The 16,185-nt window shown below is 33.1% G+C and overlaps 1 long non-coding RNA gene across 1 annotated transcript; it reads right to left on the bottom strand.

The window, feature by feature from the left end:
- Positions 1-5,743: 5,743 nt before the first annotated feature.
- On the bottom strand, positions 5,744-13,808 carry LOC107288541. The gene is made up of 4 exons (XR_001548907.1): positions 13,689-13,808; positions 8,705-8,754; positions 7,101-7,228; positions 5,744-5,767 (listed from the first exon to the last, which is right to left on the bottom strand). It is a non-coding gene; the product is annotated as an uncharacterized LOC107288541 (long non-coding RNA).
- Between the last annotated feature and the right edge of the window lie 2,377 nt (positions 13,809-16,185).

Raw genomic sequence — 16,185 nt, 5'->3', positions numbered from 1 at the left:
AACTTAAAAGTTAAAACCCTCAATCCTTTTAAATACATGACCCTTTTCTTTATAAAATATACGAGAAGTTTTATAGAAAAATGTTGGTTTAGTTGAAAGTCTAAATATTTAACTATGCTACTTGCCATTTATTTATTTTCATAAAAATATTCAATATTTATGATTCTGGCAAACAAACATGGACTTTTATGTTTCAAGCCAGTCTATACAAAACTGACAAGCTCTCATTTAGTCATACAATAAACTAATATTTTCAATAGATTCTCATACTTCTGCCTGAAAATATTAATTCCAGAGAAATTTTATTTAATGTATATAATGCTTTATATATTATATGAGAAATATTATGATCTCCAAATTCCTTTCAGCTTTGGATTTTGATCAGCTTTGGTAAACCTTTGCTTTAGTCCCTTACCCTATCTCTTTTAAACATTAACTACTAACAATGGGAAGAATGAACAGAAACATCTTTTCAGTACCAACTATTTTCCCTACATACAGACAAGAAGACATTAAAAATAGCAGCAGTGAAGTGATTCTCCCAAGGTACTATTACAATTCCCAGAGGACAGCACAATAGGCTGTTTCTTTTTTTGCTTTTAATTTTTGACTGAGGATTTACATATGCATTAAATGCACTGCTTGAATGATAGAAAGCTTTATATCCCATATTTTAATCTTCTGATCAGCTCTAAAGTGACAGTAAATTCTATGTAGGGGCAAATTCTCTCCATAATATTTAATCCAATTAATTATTTTTAAAAAATCCTACAAACCACATTTAAAACTAATAAACTCTAAAATTCTATGAAGACAGCAGTAGTATCCAGACAGAAGACAGAACAGTTAACCGAAAGTCCTGGAATAAATACTTCTATGGCCAGTATTGGATATTCATAAGGGTTAGTTAGCATCAACTATATTTGAACAGAAACAGAATTTTATAACCACAGCAGTAAAAACAATTTAATCAAGATTTGGATTACAATATGAAGGAAGAGGAAATTAACCCTTTAATTATGGTGTAACTGTATGTATTACAGAGGATTTAAATAGTATTAAAAAAATACATTGTGGTGGCATAGTATCTGATGAGCAGATTGCATCCCTTGTCTATTAATATGACATGTGAAGGTCATCAAAATAACTAAATTATATTTCTAAATTTAAAATCAATCCAAAACAATGTATTATGAAGTATCCCCAGATGACTCTTCATAAAAAGTACAGAATGTATCCAGACTGAAATATATAGATTGTTAGGATGTCTGTTCCACTATGTGAATATCACATTTTTTTTTTGTTTTATTTTGGTGGCACTAGTAAATTTGTTTCTGTTTCAGAATGAATTATTCATCATTTTAAACTAACAGATAAGAGCAAATATTTCTTTAATCCATTTAATTTGTTAAATAGTTAAAATATTGTTATATTTTAAATATAAAGAAAACAAAATCTATGAATATTAATAAAAATAAGGATTTTTGATGGAATCAGCTGAAGCTTAGTGAAGCTGAAAAATTAAGTCAGCTTTGAAATCAGAGAGTCAGGGAGAACTGCAGTTCTTGCTTTTGCCATTAAACAGCTATACGTAGTCTAAAACCATAGCAGATTTTTTTCAATGCTACCATAATCCTTCCTAAGATTAACATTTTTATTAGTATAGAAGCAAAAGAATCTTGTATCACAGACATTTATTACTTGTATTAAAGGTAAAGGGTCTTTCATCACTTTAAAAAGTAACATATCTGACATGGAACACCTCAAGTTATTTATCTGCTATATACTTTATGTATTGAAATGCTGCAAATTATAGAATAAAATTTCAATAATTTCAGAGGAGGGGATAAAAACAATGCTCTAGTATCAGGATCTTATCATTTATAGTCTTATAGTTTTAAATTAGGGAGCAGATTTAAAGCAGATGGCTTTAAATTCCAGAGAGAAACAGTAAGTAGGCAATACCTATTGTAAGTAAGCAATATTTTTTCTTATCAAAACCTATGAATCCTGGAAGAAGACTGTCACTGAATCATATTAGATATGTAGGTGAATCTATTTATTTATATTCCCTCCCTCTCTGTCTGTCCCTTCCTCCTTCCATCCATCTACTGAAAAGTTCTAAGAAATGTTTCCAAATTTTGGTTTACTTTAAGGCATAAGGTATACCTTAAATTATAATATATTATTATATTTCTGCAGTTAGATTTTTGAACAGGACCAGAGACACCTCATTTTAATATTACTTGATTTTTGTAGGGCAAAGACTATGTAATATTTTCACAGAGATGTAGATGATATTTGAATGATACATCCGAGAGTAATATTCCAATGTTGGCAAAATCTGGACAATGGAGGTAGGACAGGACAAATATATAAAATATATTAAACAGTGTAATGTGGTAGTTAAGGTGTTGGATTAGGAGCACTGAGACATAGGCCATCCTGAGCCATGGAAACTCATTGGGTGATTTGAGGTCATTCAGTCTCATTCTCAGCATAATCTTCTTCATAGGATTATTATAATTATGATAAAATAAAGGATTATTTCCATGTAAAGTATGTAATTCTAAACTCCCAGAGAAAATGCACCACCAACAAAAAACAGCAATAGGTTACAAACCAGACAGACCCCAAATGGATACTCAGCTTTAAGATTTTGACTCAAATACAAAATACTCAGTAAAACCTGCATATTGGTTTCATCAGTCAACATTATTTATGTTAAAATGTATTATTCAAACTATTATAACTAAGTAATATCTGTTTCACACATAACTACAGTTTTACTTATAATCATCATCTATAAATTATATTCATTTCTTATTTTTCCATTTTCTCTTTTCCTCTCCTCAACAACCTATCATGCATGATCCATCCAAAGCTTCAGATATAATAAACTCATTATTATTTATAATGATATGAAGTTACTGGTTACAGCTTGCTAGTACATCTAACACTTTGTAAATTATTTTTTCTTTCTGAATTAATAAATAAATATATACGGGTAACCAATTTTCAAAAAAATTCAGCAATTTTGGTTTGGTCTACTATTAGAAAATTGGTATACTTTCCAATTATTGTTTGCATTTTAAGGATATAATTCTGAAAAGTTTTGTTGATGTTTGTATTGCCACAATGTCATTAGTACTGTGCTTCATCTATAAATAATACACAGCTGCAACTTATTTTCTAGGAATTCTTCTATAAAAATATTATAGCAGAGTATAAGTGTCATAAAGTAGATAGACTTTTATTTATCCATATTATCAAGGTGATTTAATTATGGATATGAATGACCAAATATGTAATTGCAATTTTAATTTCAGCTGATGGTTCTGCACTAGACAATTGGAAACAAGAAGAGATAATAAACTATATATCCATATTTAGAAAAAATAACTTCAAAAGTCTACTTTCATCAATAAAACAAATATTAATATTCCCATTTCTAAAATATGCAAAAAAGTACAGCCCCATGTATCTTTAGTCAAGAACTCAAAATGCATTTCTTGCTTATAATAAAACTGCTCACCCAGGTTCAAAGTAGACTACAACAGCTTAAGGTTAACATACACTTTAAATAATTATTGCTAATGTTTAATAGCAAAGTACTTTGGTATTCAGTGTAAGAAATGTGGAAAATGAAAAAAATGTACAATGCATTCTTTGCTCCACTTTCAATTGCACTATAGGCTTCTAGGCAACTCTCTTTGCAAGTGTTTGGGAAATAGAGTGAACTGCTGTTTCATCTATAGAAACTGCCCATATAGCTTTTATAACCTTATACAATAAACTTAAACCAGAATGTTATTGTTCTAAAACTGCTACTTTTCTCCACTAACATATTTCTTACCAAAAGGCTGTTTCTGCATAACCATTCATTGCATCTTTTCTCCACAAAAAAATCACCCACACAGGCACATTACATATTTTGGGATTGAAGTCCAAAATTACCTAGTTGTTTCAGAGAATTTGCTTTAAAGCAAAATCCCTCTTCTGAAATTTGCTCTTCTGTAGCACCTGTTTATCCATAATGCTGGACTTTTGGGGTACTGTATTTGCCTTGTAAAAGACATCTACTTCCAATGTAAGATAGTGTATGGTATTTCTAAGAAAGATGCTACATAAGCAGGTGCACAATAAAAAAATAATACCAATGCTGTGGTGCAAATGCAACATTTAAATCACTAAATATCACAACTGATACAATAGCACATACTATCATCATTTTTGTTACAATAATCCAAAATCAGTGTCTCATATCAACTAGTTAACTCGAATATTATAATCATTTTAAATCTTTACGATGAACTAGTTTGCCTTTGAAGAAAATTGATACACTCTAGAGAGGGTAAAAGAAATCTTTAGTGTGCTTCTCCTTTCATAACACTGCAAGTGGAGTCTGCTATGATCATCAAATGCTTTTACATTATAAGTTTAGACTCAAAATGCAGGGTGCATAATCCCCACTGTACTTAGAGTAACCTACCAGGCATACCTCTCATACCAACTTCTGCACTGAAACTCTATTTAAATAGCTAAAGTTTTCTATACCAACCATAATATCACATGGTATATAGAAAATTGTACTTGAATAATCTTTCTTGTGAGGAACTTAAGTATCTCTGCCAATTTTTAATTAAGCTTTAGTTTTCTATAATACATCACATTTTAACCTGGGAAAATATATGAGAAGGAAAAATATACAAGTAATAAACCAAAGTGATGTACAATAAATTCTCAGTTATTAAAGCATGAATGAGTTTCAATTACTTCAGGTTAAAACTTACAAATATGTAAATGCATAACATGCTACCTTACACATAAATAATACTGATGCAATTCATGTCATGTCCTATCAATGTGATCTTGACTTCCTTCTGAATAAACATATTTATGCAAAGGCTAAGAAAATGTTCTCTGCATGTTGCCATATGACATACAGATACTATGATTTACTCTGAAGTCCTATGCACAGTGAGTCTAATTGAGTTCTATGAGTTTATTTTATTTTATTTTATTTTTGCTAAGTATGTTTGGACCAAACTAGTACTTTGATGGGAGACCACCAGGAACGCACAAGGCTGTAGGCAGAGAAATATCATGGAAGAGAGGAACGGAAAACCATTTGCATATTGTGTGGATAAGAAAAATTAGAGAGATATAGTCATCAAATGTTTAGTTTGTGTCAAGGAAAACTTTACCTTTACTATTTTTCATATAAACTAAATAGGTTTGACCCTATTTATTTAACCCTAACCCCTTACACTGTAAATTCACATGAAGCATGTGAGAACAAAATATGGATTACATTTCCCCAAATGCTTTGTTCAAATGCAACATTATCATTTAAAAATGAATATTATCTGTCTATTATAGAAAGCTGAATATCCTCCAAATCCTATAGTTGTCAAAATAATCAAAGTAAAGCAAGAGAGAAAAGGAAAGGGAACTCCTCTTAACAAATATCAAATTCATTTTAAGGAAATAAAGCAACATTCGCTGTATGCCATAGGTGCTATATATTTTTCTATATAGGTACATATGAAAATCGTATAGCAATCAATGGAGCTTACTTCAAGTATGTGTACATAGTACTGTGAATTAATTACCTTTCAATAAAGTTAACAGCACTAACAAACAAGAATCAGAACCTTAAAATGCATGCTAGCAATTTTGCATTCATCTTGGCTACACAAACCTGCAGTGGTCTGTGTATTAACATTTAACAACCAGTCTGCAGTGTTGAGCAGAGTCATGTCACCTAAAGGAAAATTGCAAAGAAAATAAAATGCTAGTAGTTTTTCCATATATGTCACAGAATCACATCTATATAATATCCATCAGAAAAGTTTTACTTCTTTTAAATTGGTATGGCATGTTAAGCTCTGTTCCTTACTTGGAATTGTTGCATTAAATTACTTGGAATTGTTGCATTAAAATAATTATAACTTAACATCCTGATAGGTTTGTTTAGAAAGAAACCCCCTTGTGGATTTCATTAGTTAAAGTTGTTAACTCCAGAATATAATAGTTATCATCATACTTATACTTGCAGCATATACAGTATATACAAATCTGAAAGATTTTTTAAAGTAGCACCCCCTTTCCCATTTAGATGTCCTTCTATGTATCTCCAAGTAATTTTTAATTAAAACTGAGAGCAAAGATGATTGGAAGACGGGGGATGGCAAAGGTCAGTGGAGGGGTATCTCTCACTTAAAGGAATGCAGTATATGTACAAGTGAAACAAAACCTTTTTTCTTTTAATATACTAAACTTTCTTATAAAACATTAAATTTTCCTATTACCTTTTTCAAATATTTCAAAGGAAATTGTTAATTTGTTCTACACAGCATATTGTATGTGTAGTTTCCCTAAAATATTGCCATGCTAAGATCCTTATTCAATGCATATTGGAAGGCTAACAACCCCTTTATATTTGCATCTCCTATGGCACCATGTGTTTATGCATTCTAACCTATTAAATTACAATTTTGCACATTTTCATATTAAATTATCTTTTTAAAATATATATGTAAACTGAGATAGCAACAGAGTAGTCCGTATTACTTTCTTTATATATCACAATATTTCATTTAGTGGCAAATTAACCATGTAAATGAACGTGCAAGATAAAAAAAATCTTGAAAAGTTACCAACAGCAAGCTTCAAACATCTATAAACTACTAACTAATTATAACTGGTCTCTAGCACCACCTTATATTCATTAAAAATGTACACAGTAGCAGAATTTATCTAGTTAAGCATTCTTGCATATCTACTAGAGAAGTCTGGTTTCCAAGATGCTAAACCTGAAAGTCATGATAGTAACTTTCAGATGCCAAAACAAAGCTGCTGCTTAAAATCAGCAAACAAACAAACAGCTAGGTGAAAAAGTTGGTTATCCCTAGCCTTTATGCAGAAGACTGGAGAAGGATTCCAGCATACGTTCACCACTTTCATTCAAATAATAAAGCCCAAATGTAATGGGTAAGGTCTAATATAAAATTTCATATTAAGTTTACAAAGTATATATTGATGTTTATATATATATATATATATCTCACAGGCAACATACACAATCAGGAACTAACCTTCTGTGCCATTGGGTGTCATGGAATTATTATTTAGGTGAGAATTATCAAGTTTTGGACCATTAGGAGACTCACTGCCAGCACTCAGACGGCTATGTGGGCTGGCTAAATCCTGCATTTCCATAGGCCTAAAAAAAGAAATAATTTTAACTACAGAAACACAATTCAAGACTTTTCATATACTATAGCTACAATTAATTTTTCTACCTCAAATACATAATCATTTCTGTAAGTGCAAATCTACATATATTTATAGCTTTGGAAAGTCTGTAAGAAATAAAATCCAATAGATCTTATTCCCAGGTAAGGAGTTTTGTACCTTTCCATACACAATGCATTAATGTCTAATGAGAACCTTAACATAGCAAAAACAAGTTTCTTCTTATAATATATCCACTATTTGTATAAATTATGTGTCAGAGGCAATAACAGTACATTAAAAGGTGAGTACCCAAAGCAATACATTAGCACTGGTTGCTTGCATATAATTTACCAACCAATTACAATTTAATGGGCCTCCAAACCAAAGAAAACACTTGAAGTAATAGTTGAACCTAGAGTCTACTGACAAGGAATGAGATATTCCTGATGTATGTGTTTACTTTAGCAAACTACTTAATTGTTCCTCTGTTTCCATTGAAACAAATGCAGCATTAAAATATTATTATGTCTGTTCTCATGTTTGCTTTGTGGATTACATAAAGTGTGCCCCACTGAAAAGGGATAAGACCAATGCACAATGAATGGTTCTAGCATTAATACAGCTTAGCACTTTGCGGCACTGTCATTTAAATAACATAAAAATTGAGCTAAATAAAAAATTGCTAATGTTTTGTTCTTTAACTATGCTTTAGTTTAAATGCAAGCATTCTTACACATATCAGTTTTTATAATAAATTTCCATTTGTGGTTTTAAAAACACAATCGTATAATATATATAAGATTAAGTTAAGGCAATAGCCAAAACATATATTCTGAAATAAAAATGATTTTTGAATAAAAATAGTTCTAGAATAGTTTATTTATTTTTGCAATATAAAACATCACTGGAATCAATTCTAGACTTTCCAAAATGCTAATAAAACTGGTTTGGATTTTCAATTTTGTTTGAAGAGGGTTTTTTTTTGTAAAATACTATCTGAAATTATACTTACAGGTAGATAAAGTTCAATAGTGCAACTGAACTGAATCTTTCCAGACTTACATATTCTGTCAAACCCATGCAAACAATCATATTTTTCAAAATTTATTCTGATGTATTTAGTTTTCAATATTGTAATTGCTTTCTTGTAATAAATTCTTTTGACAATGGCGCTGTTTATCAAATTTATATTTTAAAATGCACTAATTTTACAACTTATATACAAGGCTCTGTGCCACTGTGATTTAAACATTCCAACCAGCAGAACATTTTTTTAAAATTCAGATAAGTATTTTTTTGAAACAATCATTTCAGAATATTTAAAGTATTTTCCAAAGAAAACATTTCTCCAGTTAAAATTTAGAAAGAAAGCTCATTTGTATATTTGTCACTTGAAGTAAACAACACAACTTCATTCTAAGCTTTTCTTTCCATAGAGAAGTGACTTTCACTTTAACCTTACCTGCGAAAGGATGAAGCAGCAACATCTGAACTGACTTGGGATTTTTACACCTGCAAACCAGGGACACAAACAGAAACCTATGTTATCCTATGTTCATGTCAGGTCTTAATCTAACTAAACAAAGAAATCTTCCTGGGGATCGTAATGCTGTTTTTTAGCCTAAAGAGGAGGGGGACAGCACTTCGGTGAAAGACATATTGTCTTTAAATTGAAGCCTCAACTGTTGTTTCCTCCAGCAGGACTATCCCCCTCCTGCCCATGTCATGTGGAAGGCAGCCAAATGACGGGATAGTGATTCATCACTTGTCTATGACAGCTGCACACTGCATTACCCCTCCCCCAATCAACATGTAAAGCTGTCTTCCTAGAGTAGTTTAGGAAGAAGTGCCTAGGTAAGGAAGCTATTAACAGAGCAAGCAATTTTAAGGGAAGACGCTCTAACACTCCAACACCCTCTAAAGATCTATCAGCCAGCTTTTATTATCACTAGCTGAAATATATCTCCCTCCCACTCTTTAACTCTTTACAGTCTTTTATGCCTAGCAGGTTAATTTTTATCTTTTCACACAATTTATGTTTTAAAGTTCAGACTCCAGAAAGTTTTAAAAGATTTCAAGTCAGTGCTAAGCATGTAAAATACAGCTAAATTATATTTCTATAAATCATCTGCAAAGTTTCTTCATATCTAACTGGGCCAGAGATTCTATAGCCTTCCGATCTGTGCCCTCCTCCTCCAATTAAGCTAAAAATAACCATACATGCCTCAGAAAAAAGGAACTTTATGCAGTCTTTTAAAATATGAATCCCACATATAAAAATGGTATTGCTAAATAAACTAATTTATGTTCTAAATGAGTATCATCCTTCAAGACAATTATTTTTTTCCAAAAATATCAGAATCTTTTCAAACTTCTATAATGTAAGAGTAGCTTTTAAATTTGGAAATAACCTGTAAATAATCTGTGTTTAAGAGCAGACTTGATAGAAAATTTGTTTCTAAAGAACAGGTGATATATCTCAGGTGAAGATCCGCTGCTAGCCTGAAAGTACAAACAAAACTTCTCCAACTATGGCATATATTATTTTTTTAAAAATCTGAATCTAGAATTTCATCCAACCTTAACTGACATTTCCTAGATGATCACAGAAGAAAGACAAGAGAGATGAGGCATTTTAAGTGCCATAAAAGTCATCTAAGCAAATCTCACTTATGTGTTTGTAGTTTTTGTTATTTTTAATCTTAGACAGAATTACTACTTTAGAAAGCACACACCAACCCTATAAGCAGCCAGGCAACATATAACGTTACACTTAAGGGCAAAAAGCATGCTGTTACAGAGCTAGAACTACAATATTTTTCTTGTGCTGTTTTAAAATGCCGCATAGTGTATTTTTAAGAGACCATAAAAAGCTAATTCAAACTATCAAGTGTGTGTTTGCAACAGCTAAACCTTATATTCTTTCAAGATTTTTTATCAAGATTTTTTTTAAAAGACCTGTTAAATGGAAACTTTTTACTCTAACACTCAAAATTGCGCTGTAATGCCTTTAGGATATGTTCTCTTATGCTTCTTGAATACACTTTGAATAAATTATAGGTGGGAAAGTAACATACCGGTACTTAAAACTATCTGTTCTTAAGAATACAGATATTTTAGTATTTTAAATTAACTGCTATAATATATATTTTATATTATTTGTATAATATTTAATATATAGAATATAATGTGCTAATCATGTACAATAATACGAAATCTGTGTCTTTTGTAAGCTAGAATTACATATGATACCATATATAATACAAATATTTGCATATCTTTCATTATAGAAGCTGTGAGAGTTCATTTGCAAGATCTTCATACTTCAGTTGCAATCCTTTGCCTATGAAGGATTATTTAAGGCATGTGTTATACATTATACCATTTAAAAATAATTCTTTAATCAAAATAACTTTAAAACTACTAATCTCCTATTAGATTGGTCAAATGAATCCACATAGAGGTACAGGAAAAATAAATCTACTCTCAAGAATGCAAATGCAAGCAACAATTAAACACAGATGTTGGTGACATTATTATAATTTACAAAATACTATACTTCATATGTTTTTGGGGGACTATGGGAGATGCAAAATTACTCTGTAGTGAGTAATTGCAGTATGACCAATTTGTAGAGAACAACATGTGAATGAATGACACTTATTAATATTTTAATTAATACACATTTACTGTAGCTTAAAATTTTACTAAGAAATTGTAGGTGTTCAAAATCATGGTTTTACTAGTCAAATCATTCCATAGATCAGAAGCTTGCAGCAATAATTAGAATCAACTAAAGAATGGCTGCACTAAAATGGAAGATAGTGCAATATGCAATATTAGTGCAATATGCAAAAATTTCATTGTGAAATCAGACCAACAAGTTTTGAAAAAGCAAAATCTGGAACTTCTTTGTCATATAAGTAATTACTACACGATCATGATTCAAGAACTGAATATAAGTTAATAAAATGCAAAACTGCTTTTTAATTCTTCCTAAAAAACATGATGGAATTTTTAACTTCATTTAGTAAAATTACAATGACATTTAGAATAGTGATAATAGACTTATGTAGCTCTGTAAAGTTTACTTGTGAGCAGGCCTGCATAAAAGTGCACTGTTAAATATCTTCACAAATAATACCAAATTGTGACCAACTTATAAAATCTTTTCAGTTGGTCTTTTTTTCTAATTAACTTCATAATTCTTCACAGATGTAGGTTTTGTTGATATTCAATTTGTCTCTCTCATTTTGTTAAACCTCACATAGTACTCCAACAATCCAATGAATAGCCACATTAAATCTGTTAATACCATGCTCTTCAACCCCAGAAATTATTTCCAGAAGGCAAACTTGCTTTAAGAGTTCATCAAACAGAACTTAAGGTACACATTTTATCACATTTTCCCTACCACAGAGCTCAAGATGCAGAAGAAAATTCATGACTTTTGCACTGTTTATTATAGTTTGGTAAATTACAAATCAAAAGCATCTGACAGAAAATCATGTATGAAGCCAGAAACTTAATAATGTTCCGTGAAAAGTAAACTGTAAATGGGAAGGGTTTCTAAATCTCAGCAGCACAGAGCAAGTAAAGTGAAGATACTTGTCTAAATGATTGGTTTTCCAGACTTTTTAAAAATTGCTAGAAGCAATCCTTATAAAAAGGAATTTATAATTTAAAACATTTTTTCTAACCAAAAGGAATTTCTTTGAAGTAAAAATACTCTATAGTTCATATTTGAATTAATAAATTATATTCAGCCAGTTATAATTTAAACCCCCAAAGAGTTCTTTAGTTACTTTTTTCAAACACCCCCCTTTTTTTAAAAAAAAAAAGTTGACTTACAAGAGTCACAAATGTTACCGGTCTCAAACATGGATTTAGTTAAAAATTACTTTACAATGCATGTATCAAAAGTGCACAAATTATTAAAACTGGTTTTAAATAGCATTGTACCTTCACTCAACTGTTATTGGCATTACTAATGAAATATATTGACATATGACTCAAATATAAAACTGAAGACTAGGTCTTCTGAAATAGACATGGAAGTCAAAATAAAATATTTTGATTTGTACAGAATGGACCTTTCTTTTGATAAATATATATATGATCTCTGCTCTTGAATCAGGGATCTTTTTTAATTCTATGAATAATCCCAAAAACATCAAACAAGGCATTCCTCCATTTTTCTCTACCACTTGGAATCATGTATTTCCAAACTGTATTTATGAAAAATGAAATAATGGCTTGTTTTCTAAGACTGATCATTTTAAGGGAATACTGCAACTCAAATAATACCAAGATTTGATAATACATATTTTGTTATAAACAAACATTGGGACAGGAAGACCTGGAGGAACGTTGTCCATGGGGTCGCGATGGGTCGGACACGACTTCGCAACTAACAACAACAAAACATTGGGACATGGATTAACATAAACTATAATTCCTTCAAAAAAATAGGAAAAAAACTGAGCAGTATTAAGATGCATACTATAGAGTATGTTTTAAAGAAAAATATAAATATAAATAAAATATTCTAATTTCTAAAAAGCTATTCTTAAAATTGGTTAATTTTTGTTTTGCAGAAAAATATATTTAATTGGTTTAAATAGTGAAACTCTGAATTCAGATTTTATCATTTTCTTGTAAAGTGCACTTAAATTTGTTATCTGAAGCTAATTTAACATGATAATGGCTTGGGTATTTTAAATATCTAGTGGCATTTATAAAATAGGTCACTTTTTTATGAATGATGAAAGTCAGAAGCTTCATGTAAATTCAGTAATGCATTAATGCTATTTACTTGTAAGCATTGAGTTTTCAGAAATACCAAAATTTTACATTATACTTATGTCAGGTAGCTTGATAAAGTCCTCCTTTAATGCTCAGCAATTTTTTCCAGGATTTCCTCCTTCAGAGTAAGCTGTCAAGATTTCTGCCACACATCCTTCCTCCAAATTTATTTTCTTTCCTTCTGAATTGTCTTTCAGCAATTCAAGGATCTTTTTTAAATCACTCATCGCTGGGTTATTTATTTTCAGTGACCCGCGAACACTTGAGAAAACTAAACAGTCATATCAAGCAAATTTATCACAATAAATACTTTAGAAGCACAGAACATCCGACTTGAAAGACGTCTACATAAAGCTGAGCCAAAATATACTGGAAAAAAAATGTGACGTATATTAGGTATTAATAGGGATGGGGGGAAAGAAACGTGCATATGGTACCTCGGTGGCGGATCACTTAGTCGCTTGGAAAACTTGTTTTTGCAACATAGGGCATTCTTGCGGGTGACTTCCTTATAAAGCTTCAGTCGGGCCAAAAAAAAAAGTGTGTGTGTGTGGGGGGGGGGACTTTTCTCACCGCTTTACAAGAAGGGACAGTTGTTGTCAAATCCATGCAGTTTTGGAAACAGACAGGTTTGTACTTACAGCGAACGGCTTTGCAGCATCCACCAGGGTTAGGTACTCCCTTCACGTGAACCAACCAGTGTTTGCTCACATCGTTTTATTCTTAAAAGCTCAACAGACTGTCTTGGTTGAAAAAAACAACAAAACAAACCAGTGAGCCCCGACCCACTCCAAGCGCAGCCTAGAAGCGCCGCTCGCTCTGGAGGACAATTTCGCGTTTAGGGCGAGGAGCGGGTGAGGGTGACTTCTGCTGTTGCTGCTGCTGCTGCTGCTGCCGCCGCCGCCGCCGCCGCGGGCTGTGCTTGCCAAGCGTCTGTGTGAGGCAAAGGAGAGAGGGAGAGAGGGAGGTGGCGGCGGCGGGAGGGGCGGGGAGGGGGAGCCTTTGGGTCTCCAGAGCGAAATTGAAAACAGCCAACGAGGACTTTCCCAGGAAGGCTTAAAGTCGGAAGTGGCACTGAGGGGTCCGTCTGCAAGCAGCACCCAGTTCCCAAATCGGCGCGCGCCTAAATTCCCGCTCAAATCCTCTCTCGGCAAACCAAGGCGCTCGCTCGCTCGCTCGCTCGCTCTTCGGCCCTCCGCAAACGCGGCCGGAGAGCCGGTCGCTGAAGAACAGACAAAGGAACAGCCGAAGTCTCGTCGCGCTCGCTCGTTGCTTCTATGTTGGCCCAGGCTTGGAGGTCTGCCCCAATCTAGCCCGAAGGCTTTTCCGCCTGCTTCTCTTCCCCCCCCTCCCCAACACACCCCTCCTGCGACTCGTCCCCTTTTGTTTATTCCTAATGCAAACCACAGCTAGTCTCTTGCCCTTATTGGTTTGAAAATGCGAACAATCGAAGTTAGCCTTGGGCTGACTCGTCGGAGGCCACCTTTGCTGGCAAGCAATTTTGGTATGCAAATGAAGGATCCTGAGGCATGTGCATAAACAGCTGTGGAGGGGTGGGTGGGTGGGAGAGAAGCAGCTGAGCGCGCCCTGTCAAGAAGCGGGCCGGCGGGCTGGCTTTCTGCTGCGGAGGCGCCGGCAGTACCGAGCCACGTAGAGCTTCGCAGAGCAGGCGGCACGGGAAAGCCTCCTTTGCACCTTCCAAGCGGGCTAGCCCGGCATCGGGCTCCTTAGCCGAGAGCAGAGCTGGGGGATGGGAGAGGTGTGGATGGACCTAAAGCCTTGGCCCGATCCCCAAAGCAGGCGGCCAGAACGGCGTTCACGGCACTCTGGAGAGCTGCTTAAGTACCGCTAAAGAGGGCGATCCAGCAATACGAGCAGGCAACTCTTGCGTCTGCACTTGTTTGGATGTGTATCGGATTGGTTCCTGGTTGTTCCTTAAAGAGGCAAAAATACGAAAGGGAACAAGAAGGCTAAACGCTAAACCCCTTGCCTGTGCCAACCTCCGGCAATTTGTCAGAATAACCACCGACCTTTCAACTGTTAATAATGCAGGGGTAAAAACGATGTTGGGCAAAATGTATTATTTAAATACACTCCTACTTGGATTCAGTGTTTATTTTTTGGAGAGGGCGGGAGTAATTCTGCATTATCCTTATTTCTAGTCACGTTTTGCACAATGACTATTAGTTTATATAGTTGCGTTTTGCGTATGTTAAACATTAACATTGAATGTGAATACTTTAGAAACAATTTTTAAAGCTAATTCTTAGATAAGACAATTATCTAAAATCCAGTTAGCTAATATATGTTGTTTTGAGCTATTTTAACCAATGTCAGAATACAGACCCATTTCTAAATTAATACTGGTCCAATTCCAATACAAACGATGTACTATCAAAGAGAAAAAGATTGTTAAAACATGTTAAAATACCTGTAAAAACTGTTTCTGACTGAAGGTTATAGTTTTGCCTGAATGTATTGTTACACGAAGTAATATGAGTACCCACTTGAATACTGGAATACTGTACAAAGTTAGCTTCAAATAATGTTTGTTATAAATAAAAGCTTATAACCTCAACATACTTTACAAAAATATTGTGCAATATCCAGTTTACATATTTTCAGAAAAAAATACATTGGGTAAACTTTCCACTAGGCAAGGGAATTGTGCCATGACAGCCTTGAGCAGAACTCTGGTTGCTTAGTGAAGGCAAAAAAATAATAATGATAGACACCTTCCATATATGGAAGGTTAAGGTTAAAATCCACATATGTCTGTTAGGTCTGCTTCTGTAGCATGGCACATATATTCACAGATAGCCCCTCTTTTAATTCTTAAATATGTTCAAAGTGGAATTTGCAATGTTATATTAAATTGCATTGGCAATAAATTCATATGCAATATTTCAATACTTTACTGAGGTAAAATACTTTTAGGATGTCAGAGAATGCTCTTTATTTTGGGAGTTCTTTTCATAAGTAATTTATTTAACTAATTTGTAGTAATATATACAATAATGTCTTATTCCTCAAGCATATGATTAATACAAAACTTTCTTGGAAAAAGTGGTTTTATGTTTATTTTGAAACACATATTATTAATTTTTCCCCAAAAGGCAAGAAAGGAGAATATGAGGC

Source organism: Protobothrops mucrosquamatus, unplaced genomic scaffold (genome assembly GCF_001527695.2).
Source record: "Protobothrops mucrosquamatus isolate PMUCROS unplaced genomic scaffold, P.Mucros_1.0 scaffold556, whole genome shotgun sequence".
NCBI lineage: Eukaryota > Metazoa > Chordata > Lepidosauria > Squamata > Viperidae > Protobothrops > Protobothrops mucrosquamatus.
This window is presented reverse-complemented; position numbering and strand designations above follow the sequence as displayed.